This window comes from Orcinus orca, chromosome 6 (genome assembly GCF_937001465.1).
Source record: "Orcinus orca chromosome 6, mOrcOrc1.1, whole genome shotgun sequence".
Lineage (NCBI taxonomy): Eukaryota > Metazoa > Chordata > Mammalia > Artiodactyla > Delphinidae > Orcinus > Orcinus orca.
Window position 1 is genome coordinate 32,493,509 of NC_064564.1, and position 11,408 is coordinate 32,504,916.

The following is an 11,408-nucleotide window of genomic DNA, read 5'->3' on the forward strand; positions in this document are numbered from 1 at the left end:
GGCCCTGCCTCTGAGTGTAGGTCACCGGAGGGCGTTTGTTCTTCGCTCAGACAGGACGGGGTTAAAGGAGCCACTGATTCGGGGGCTCTGGATCACTCAGGCCAGGGTGAGGAAGGGTCATGGAGTGCAGGGTGAGCCTGTGGCAGCAGAGGCCGGCGTGACGTTGCACCAGCCTGAGGCGCGCCGTGCCTTCTCCCGGGGAAGTTGTCCCTGGATCCCGGGACCCTGGCAGTGGCAGGCTGCACAGGCTCCCCGGAAGGGGGGTGTGAATAGTGACCTGGGCTCGCACACAGGCTTCTTGGTGGCTGTAGCAGCAGCCTTAGCATCTCATGCCCGTCTCTGGGGTCCGCGCTTATAGCCGCGGCTCGCACCCATCTCTGGAGCTCTTTAAGCAGCACTCTTAATCCCCTCTCCTTGCACACCAGGAAACAAAGAGGGAAGAAAAATTCTCTTGCCTCTTCGGCAGGTCCAGACTTTTTCCCGGACTCCCTCCCGGCTAGCCGTGGTGCACTAACCCCTTCAGGCTGTGTTCACACCTCCAGTCCTCTCCCTGTGTTCCAACCCGAAGTCGGAGCCTCAGCTCCCAGCCCCGCCCGCCTCGGCGGGTGAGCAGATAAGCCTCTCGGGCTGGTGAGGTGAGTGCTGGTCGGCCCCACCAATCCTCTGTGCGGAAATCTCTCCGCTTTGCCCTCTGCACCCCTGTAGCTGCGGTCTCCTCCACGGCTCCGAGTCTCCCCCCCTCTCTCACCCGCAGTTTCTGCCTGCGAAGGGGCTTCTAGAGTGTGGAAACCTTTCCTCCTTCACGGCTCCCTCCCACTGGTGCAGGCCCCATCCGTATTCTTTTGTCTCTGTTTATTCTTTTTTCTTTGGCCCTACCCAGGTACATGGGGAGTTTCTTGCCTTTGGGGAGGTCTGAGGTCTTCTGCCAGCGTTCAGTGGGTGTTCTGTAGGATTGTTCCACGTGTAGATGTATTTCTGATGTATCTGTGGGGAGGAAGGTGATCTCCGCATCTTACTCTTCCGCCATCTTCCCCCTCTCCTCCGTAAGTCATGTTGATAGCATTTTTCCATGGCATGACATGGGGAGAAAGGCACTTTACCTCTGTGGTCATCCTCCCCAAAACCCATAACTCCAGTCTAACCACGAGGAAAACATCAGGCAAACCCAAACTGTGGGACATTCATCAAAAAACCTGAGAAGTCCTCCTCAAAAGTATCAAGTTAATCAAGGACCAGGAAAATCTGAAAAACTCTCACAGCCCAGGGGAGGCTAAGGAGACATGATGACTGTGATATCCAAGATTGAATTCTGGAACAGAAAAAGGACACAGAGAAAATTGGTGAAATCCAAGTAAAGTGTCGAGTTTAGTTAAGAGCAATGTACAAATGTTGGTTTCTTACTTGTGACAAACATACCATGGTGATATAGAATGTTAACAGTAGGGAAATTGAGTCAGGAATATACAAGAATTCTACTCTTTCTTTGAAATTTTTGTGTTAAACTAAAACTATTCTTTAAAAGTTTATTGTTTTAGGGGCTTCCCTGGTGGCACAGTGGTTAAGAATCCACCTGCCAATGCAAGAGACACGGGTTCAAGCCCTGGTCTGGGGAGATCCCACATGCCGTGGAGCAACTAAGCCCGTGCGTCACAACTACTGAGCCTGCGCTCTAGAGCCCATGAGCCACAACTGCTGAGGCCGGGTGCCACAACTACTGAAGCCTGCACGCCTAGAGCCCATGCTCCGCAACAAGAGAAGCCACCACAATGAGAAGCCCATGCACCACAATGAAGAGTAGCCCCTGCTCACTGCAACTAGAGAAAGCCTGCGTACAGCAACAAAGACCCAATGCAGCCAAAAATAAATAAATTTATGGGAAAAAAAGTTTATTGTTTTAAAAAGACAATCTTAAAGTGTATTATGGACTAAATATTTGTGTCTCCCCAAAACTCATATATTGAAACCTTAATTCCCAATGTGTCTATTTGGACATAGGGCCTGTGAGGAGATGATAAAGGTTAAATGAGGCTATAAAGGTGGGGCCCTAATATGACATGGCTGGTGCCCTTATAAGAAAAGGAAGAGATACCAGAGTTTTCTCTCTGCCATGTGGGGACACAGGGAGAAGTTGGCTGTCTACAAACCAGGAAGTGAGTCCTCACCAGGAATCAACCTGCCAGAACTTAACCTCAGATTTACAGCCTCTGGAACTGTGAGAAAATAAATTTCTGTTGTTTAACTCACCCAGTCTATGGAATTTTGTTGTGGCAGCCTCAGCAGACTAATATGAGGTGTATGATTATACTATGGTAGGGGTATGCACAGGAGGCTAGTAGAACACTACAAAGAGGGACAATCAGATTATGAATTCATGATGCTACTATACACAACAACCTGTTAAATATTTGCCAAAATCTAGAAATGGAATCACATCTAAGCTCGTCAGTTGTTAAAGACAACTTGGGGATGCAACCAGAATCTCCATTCTCTGGGAAACTATATAGGACAAATGACCAGATTTCTTCAGTAAATAAATCACAAGGGAGGGAATCTATAGATTTAAAAAGACCTATCTGCCAAATGCACCGTATAGACCTGGGCAGGATCCTGATATGAACAAACTATTATAAAACAGCAATGACAACAACATCTATATAGTTGATGATATAATGGAATTGTCATTTACTTTTTTAAAAAGTCATATTTTAAAGATATAAGCTGGGAGCTTCCCTGGTGGCACAGTGGTTGAGAGTCCGCCTGCCGATGCAGGGGACACGGGTTCGTTTCCAGGTCCGGGAAGATCCCACGTGCCACGGAGCATCTGAGCCCGTGAGCCATGGCCGCTGAGCCTGCGCATCTGGAGCCTGTGCTCCACAACGGGAGAGGTCACAACAGTGAGAGGCCTGAGTACCGCAAAAAAAAAAAAAAAAAAAAAAAAAGATATAAGCTGAAGTACTTACAAATAAAATGATGCAATGTCTGTAATTTGTTTCAAAATTACCTAATGGGAGAAAGGGTCTCCTAAGATGAGGGCAGAGTTATAGATGAAACAAGATTGGTCATAAATTAATCATTGTTAAAGCTGGTTGTTGGGTATATAGGGATTCATTTTCTCTGTTTTTGTATATCTTTGAAATTTTCCATGATGCAAAATTTAAAAAAGAAAAGCAATATGTACAATGTATTATTTTTCAACTTACATAAATTTCTGTATATGACCTCCCCTGCTAGCCAAGACGGAAAAGAGACCATATTTACCTCACTCCTGAAACAAGAAAACACACACACACACACACACACACACACCAGCACCACCACCAACAACAACAATGACAATATTTAAGAAACTGGACCTCAGACAACAAAAGACAGTGACCTTTGGGAGATGGGAAACAAATGTTGTGAGCCGCAATATTGCCACAACTTACTGCCCTGAGAAAGTTTCCAGACTGTGGCAGAGAAAAGGAGACTGAGAACAGCCTGGCAGTTTCCCACTGGAGGAAATGGAGCTGAGAGTCAGGAGAGACCAGGTGGCTAGAGCTGCTGGACAGAGTGACACCCAGGAGAGAGCTGCACAGGCAGGAGCCCAGAGATCTGCAGAGGGCCCCCTTGGGTGCTCAGCTGAGTACTGATCATTTCATGCATGAGGGAATTACCATATAGACAAACAGAAAAGAAAAAAACAGATCATCATCTTCAAGAGACACAGAAAAAGCATTTGACAAAATCCAACATCCATTTCCAATAAAAATTCTCATCAAATAATAGAAAGGAACTTCCTCAACCTGCTGAAGGACATCTACAAAAAGCCTACAGCAGGTGTCATGTATAAGGATGAAAGTCTCAGTGCTGTCCCCATAAGATTAGGAACAAATCAGGGAGGGCTGCTCCTACCAGTCCTTTTCAACATTGTACTGGAGGTTCTAGTTAGTACAGTCAGACAACAAAAAGAAATAAAAGGCATCGAGAGTAAAAAGTAAAAAAAAATTTTTTAATTAATTTTTATTGGAGTATAGTTGCTTTACAATGTTGTGTTAGTTTCTGCTGTACAGCAAAGTGAGTCATCTATACATATACATATATCCCCTCTTTTTTGGATTTCCTTCCCATTTAGTTCACCACAGAGCACTGAGTAGAGCTCCCTGTGCTATACAGTAGGTTCCCCTTAGTTATCTATTTTATACATAGTAGTGTATATATGTCAATCCCAATCTCCCAATTCATCCCACTCTCCCTTCCTTCCCTGGTATCCATATGTCAGTTCTCTACGTCTGTGTCTCTATTTCTGCTTTGCAAATAAGTTCATCTGTATCATTTTTCTACATTCCACATGTAAGTGATATTATACAATATTTGTTTTTCTCTTTCTGACTTACTTCACTCTGTATGACAGTCTCTAGGTCCATCCAAATCTCTGCAAATTGCACAATTTTGTCCCTTTTTATGGCTGGGTAATATTCCATCGTATATATGTACCATATCCTCTGGGTTTTTCTTAAATTTTATTTTATTTTTTTATACAGAAGTTTCTTATTAGTTATCCATTTTATACATATTAGCGTACATATGGCAATGCCAATCTCCCAATTCATCACAACACCACCACCACCCCCGGCCACTTTCCCCCCTTGGTGTCCATACATTTGTTCTCTACATCTGTGTCCCTATTTCTGCCCTGCAAACCAGTTCATCTGTACCATTTTTCTAGGTCCCACATATATGCATTAATATACGGTATTTGTTTTTCTCTTTCTGGCTTACTTCACTCTGTATGACAGTCTCTAGATCCATCCGCGTCTCTACAAATGACCCAATTTCGTTCCTTTTTATGGCTGAGTAATACTTCACTGTATATATGTACCATATCTTCTTTATCCATTCATCTGTCGATGGACATTTAGATTGCTTCCATGACCTGGTTATTGTAAATACTGCTTCAATGAACATTGGGGTGCATGTGTCTTTTTGAATTATGGTTTTCTCTGGGTATATACCCAGTAGTGGGATTGCTGGGTCATATGGTAATTCTATTTTTAGTTTCTTAAGGAACCTCCATACTGTTCTCCATAGTGGTTGTATCAATTTACAATCCCACCAACACTGAAAGAAGGTTCCCTTTTCTCCACACCCTCTCCAGCATTTGTTGTTTGTAGGTTTTCTGATGATGCCCATTCTAACTGGTGTGAGGTGATATCTCATTGTAGTTTTCATTTGCATTTCTCTAATAATTAGTGATGTTGAGCAGCTTTTCATGTGCCTCTTGGCCATTTGTATGTCTTCTTTGAAGAAATGTCTATTTAGGTTTTCTGCCCATTTTTGGATTGGGTTGTTTGTTTCTTTAAAATTGAGCTGCATGAGCTGTTTATATATTTTGGAGATTAATGCTTTATCCGTTGATTCGTTTGGAAATATGTTCTCCCATTCTGAGGGTTGTCTTTTCGTCTTGTTTGTAGTTTCCTTTGCTTGGCAAAAGCTTTTAAGTTTCATTAGGTCCCATTTGTTTATTTTTGTTTTTATTTCCATTACTCTAGGAGGTGGATCAAAAAAGATCTTTCTGTGACTTATGTCAAAGTGTTCTTCCTATGTTTTCCTCTAAGATTTTTATAGTGTCTGGTCTGAGGTTTAGGTCTCTAATCCATTTTGAGTTTATTTTTGTGTATGGTGGTAGGGAGTGTTCTCATTTCATTCTTTTGCATGTGGCTGTCCAGTTTTCCCAGCACCACTTACTGAAAAGACTGTCTTTTCTCCATTGTATATCCTTGCCTCCTTTGTCATAGATTAGTTGACTATAGGTGCGTGGGTTTATCTCTGGGCCTTCTATCCTGTTCCATTGATCTCTATTTCTGTTTTTGTGCCAGTATGATATTGTCTTGATTACTGTAGATTTGTAGTAAAGTCTGAAGTCAGGGAGTCTGATTCCTCCTGCTCTGTTTTTTTTCCTCAAAACTGCTTTGGCTATTCAGGGTCTTTTGTGTTGCCATAAAATTGTGCAATTTTTTGTTCTAGTTCTGTAAAAAATACCACTGGTAATTTGATAGGGATTGCATTGAATCTGTAGATTGCTTTGGGTAGTATAGTCATTTTCATAATATTGATTCTTCCAATGCAAGAACATGATATATCTCTCCATCTCTTTGTATCATCTTTAACTTATTTCATCAGCAACTTATAGTTTTCTGCATACAGGTCTTTTGTCTCCCTAGTAGTTTTATGCCTAGGTATTTTATTCTTTTTGCTGCAATGGTAAATGGGAGCAATTCCTTAATTTCCCTTTCAGATTTTTCATCATTAGTGTATAGGAATGCAAGAGATTTCTGTGCATTAATTTTGTATCCTGAAACTTCACCCAATTCACTGATCAGCTCTAGTAGTTTTCTGGTAGCATCTTTAGGATTCTCTATGTATAGTATCATGTCATCTGCAAACAGAGATAGTTTTACTTCTTCTTTTCCAATTTGTATTCCTTTTATTTCTTTTTCTTCTCTGATTGCTGTGGCTAGGACTTCCAAACCTATGTTGAATAATAGTGGTGAGAGTGGACATTCTTGTCTTGTTCCTGATCTTAGAGGAAATGCTTTCAATTTTTCACCATTGAGAATGATGTTTGCTGTGGGTTTGTTGTATTTGGCCTTTATTATGTTGAGGTAGGTTCCCTCCCTGCCCACTTTCTGGAGACTTTTTATCATAAATGGGTGTTGAATTTTGTCAAAAGCTTTCTCTGCATCTATTGAGATGATCACATGGTGTATATTCTTCAATTTATTAATATGGTGTATCACATCGATGGATTTATGTATATTGAAGAATCCTTGCATCCCTGGGATAAACCCCACTTGATCATGGTGTATGATCCTTTTAATATGCTGTTGGATTCTGTTTGCTAGTATTTTGTTGGGGACTTTTGCATCGATATTCATCAGTGATATTGGTCTGTAATTTCTTTTCTTGTAGTACCTTTGTCTGGTTTTGGTATCAGGGTGATGGTGGCCTCATAGAATGAATTTGGGAGTGTTCTTTCCTCAGCAAATTTTTGGAAGAGTTTGAGAAGGATGGGTGTTAGCTATTCTCTAATTGTTTGATAGAATTCACCTGTGAAGCCATCTGGTCCTTGGCTTTTGTTTGTTGGAAGATTTTTAATCACAGTTTCAATTTCATTACTTGTGATTTGTCTGTTCATATTTTCTATTTCTTCCAGGTTCAGTCTTGGAAGGTTATACCTTTCTAAGAATTTGTCCATTTTTCCAGGTTGTCCATTTTATTGGCATAGAGTTGCTTGTAGTCGTCTTTTAGGATGCTTTGTATTTCTGCCGTGTCTGTTGTAACTTCTCCTTTTTCATTTCTAATTTTTTTGATTTGAGTCCTCTCCCTCTTTTTCTTTTTTTTTTTTTTTTTGTTTTTGCGGTACGCGGGCCTCTCACTGTTGTGGCTTCTCCCGTTACGGAGCACAGGCTCCGGACGCGCAGGCTCAGCGGCCATGGCTCACGGGCCCAGCCGCTCCGTGGCATGTGGGATCTTCCCGGACCGGGGCACGAACCCATGTCCCCTGCATCGGCAGGTGGACTCTCAACCACTGCGCCACCAGGGAAGCCCATCCCTCTTTTTCTTGATGAGTCTGGCTAATGGTTTATCAATTTTGTTTCTCTTCTCAAAGAACCAGCTTTTAGTTTTATTGATCTTTGCTATTGTTTCCTTTGTTTCTTTTTTCATTTATTTCTGCTCTGATCTTTATGATTTCTTTCCTTCTACTAACTTTGGGTTTTGTCTGTTCTTCTTTCTCTAGTTCCTGTAGGTGTAAGGTTAGGTTGTTTATTTAAGATTTTTCTTGTTTCTTGAGGTAGGCTTGTATAGCTATAAACTTCCCTCTTAGAACTGCTTTTGCTGCATCCCATAGATTTTGGATCGTCGTGTTTTCATTGTCATTTGTTTCTAGGTATTTTTTGATTTCCTCTTTGATTTCTTCAGTGATCTCTTGGTTATTTAGTAACGTATTGTTTAGCCTCCATGTGTTTGTGTTTTTTACATTTTTTTCCCTGTAATTCATTTCTAATTTCATAGTGTTGTGGTCAGAAAGGAAGCTTGATATCATTTCAATTTTCTTAAATTTACTGAGGCTTGATTTGTGACCCAAGATGTGATCTATCCTGGAGAATGTTCTGTAAGCATTTGAGAAGAATGTGTATTCTGCTGTTTTTGGATGGAATGTCTGATAAATATCAGTTAAATCTATCTGGTCTATTGTGTCATTTAAAGTTTGTGTTTCCTTATTAATTTTCTGTTTGGATGATCTGTCCATTGGTGTAAGTGAGGCGTTAAGGTCCCCCACAATTATTGTGTTACTGCCGATTTCCCCTTTTATAGCTGTTAGTAGTTGCCTTATGTGTTGAAGTGCTCCTATGTTGAGTGCATATATCTTTATAATTGTTATATCTTCTCTTGGATTGACCCCTTGATCATTATGTAGAGTCCTTCCTTGTCTCTTGTAACATGCTTTATTTTAAAGTCTATTTTATCTGATATTAGTATTGCTACTCCAGCTTTCTTTTGATTTCCATTTGCATGAAATATCTTTTTCCATCCCCTCACTTTTAGTCTGTATGTGTCCCTAGGTCTGTAGTGGGGGTCTTGTAGACAGCATATATATGGGTCTTGTTTTTGTATCCATTCAGTGAGCCTGTGTCTTTTGGTTGGAGCATTTAATCCATTCATGTTTAAGGTAATTATTGATATGTATGTTCCTATTACCATTTTCTTAATTGTTTTTGTTTGTTTCTGTAGGTCTTTTTCTTCTCCTGTTTCCCACTTAGAGAAGTTCCTTTAGCATTTGTTGTAGAGCTGGTTTGGTGGTGCTGTATTCTCTTAGCTTTTGGTTGTCTGTAAAGCTTTTGCTATCTCCATCAAATCCGAATGAGATCCTTGACTGCTAGAGTAATCTTGGTTGTAGGTCCTTCCCTTTCATCCCTTTAAATATGTCATGCCAGTCCCTTCTGGCTTGTAGAGTTTCTGCTGAGAAATCAGCTGTTAACCTTATGGGAGTTCCCTTGTATATTATTTGTCATTTTTCCCTTGCTGCTTTCAATAGTTTTTCTTTGACTTTAATTTTTGCCAATTTGATTACTATGTGTCTCGACATGTTTTTCCTTGTGTTTATCCTGTATGGGATTCTCGGCACTTCCTGGACTTGGGTGGCTATTTCCTTTCCCATGTTAGGGAAGTTTTCGACTATAATCTCTTCAAATATTTTCTCAGGTCCTTTCTCTTTTTCTTCTCCTTCTGGGACCCCTAAAATGTGAATTTTATTGCATTTAATGTTGTCCCAGAGGTCTCCTAGGCTGTCTTCATTTCCTTTCATTCTTTATTCTTTAGTCTGTTCCGCAGCAGTGTATTCCACCATTCTGTCTTCCAGGTCACTTATTCGTTCTTCTGCCTCAGTTATTCTGCTATTGATTCCTTCTAGTGTATTTTTCATTTCAGTTATTGTACTGTTCATCTCTGTTTGTTTGTTCTTCAATTCTTCTATGTCTTTGTTAAACATTTCTTGCATCTTCTCGATCTTTGCCTGCATTCTTTATCTGAGGTCCTGGATCATCTTCACTATCGTTATTCTGAATTCTTTTTCGGGAAGGTTGCCTATCTCCACTTCATTTAGTTGTTTTTCTGGGGTTTTATATTGTTCCTTCATCTGGTACATAGCCCTCTGTCTTTTCATCTTGCCTGTCTTTCTGTGAATGTGGTTTTTGTTCCACAGGCTGCAGGATTGTAGTTCTTGCTTCTGCTATCTGCCCTCTGGTGGATGAGGCTATCTAAGAGGCTTGTGCACATTTCCTGATGGGAGGGACTGGTGGTGGGTAGAGCTGACTCTTGTTCTGGTGGGCAGAGCTCAGTAAAACTTTAATCTGCTTGTCTGCTGAGGTGTGGGGCTTGGTTCCCTCCCTGTTGGTTGTTTGGCCTGAGGTGATCCAATACTGGAGCCTACCTGGGCTCTCTGGTGGGGCCAATGGCAGACTCTGGGAGGATTCTCGCCAAGGAGTAATTCCCAAAACTTCTGCTGCCAGTGTCCTTGTCCTCATGGTGAGACACAGCCACCCCCTGCCTCTGCAGGAGACCCTCCACCACCAGCACATAGGTCTGGTTCAGTCTGCTATGGGGTCACTGCTCCTTCCCCTGGGTCCTGATGCTCACACTATTTTGTGTGTGCCCTCCAGGAGTGGAGTCTCTGTTTCCCCCAGTCCTGTCAAAGTCCTGCAATCAAATCCCACTAGCCTTCAAAGTCTGATTCTCTAGGAATTCCTCCTCCCATTGCCAGGCCCCAGGTTGGGAAGTCTGACGTGGGGCTCAGAACCTTCACTTCAGTGTGTGGACTTCTGTGGTATAAGTGTTCTCCAGTTTGTGAGTCACCCACTCAGCAGTTATGGGATTTGATATTATTGTGATTGTGCCCCTCCTACCATTTCACTGTGGCTTCTCCTTTGTCTTTGGATTTGGGGTATCTTTTTTGGTGAGTTCCAGTGTTTTCCTGTCGATGATTGTTTAGCAGTTAGTTGTGATTCCGGTGCTCTCGCAGGAGGGAGTGAGAGCACGTCCTTCTATTCCACCACGTTGAACCAATGTGTAACACATCTTCTTTATCCATTCTTCTGTCGATGGATATTTAGGTTGCTTCCATGTCCTGGCTATTGTAAATAGTGCTACAATGAACATTGAGGTGCATGAATAAACGTAAAATGGTTTTTATCCTTAGACATGATCATCTATATAGAAAATCTGATGGAATCTGCAGAAAAAAGTTGTGAGAACTAATAAGTGAGAGGATACAATATCAATATATAAAAATCAATTCCATTTCTATGTATTAGCAATGAACAACCTGCAACTGAAATTGGAAAACAATGCCATAGCAGCAAAAAAGAAGAAATACTAAGGTATAAATCTGACAGAAGATGTGAACAACCTGCTGTATTAGTTTCTTAAGGCTGCCAAAACAAATTATCACAAATTTGGTGGCTTACAACAACAGAAATTTGTTCTCTCCCACTTCTGGAGGCCAGAAGTCTGAAATCAAGGTGTCAGCAGGGCTGTGCTCCTTCCAAAAGCACTAGGGGAGGATCCTTCCTGCCTCTTTCAGCTTCTGCTGGCTTCAGGCATCCCTTGGTGTGTCTTGGCTTGTAGCCGTATCACTCCATCTTCACATTGCCCTCTCCTCCTCTCTCTCTCTCTTCTACATGTCTCTTATAAGGACACTTGTCATTAAACTTAGGGTCCATCTAGATAATCCAGGATGACCTCCTCATCTCAAGACCCTTAACTACATCTACAAAGAACTTTTTCCTAAATAAATCACACTCTCAGGTTCTGGAGATTAGGATGTGGACATATCTTGGGGGATGGGATGGAAGGGCAATGATTCAGCT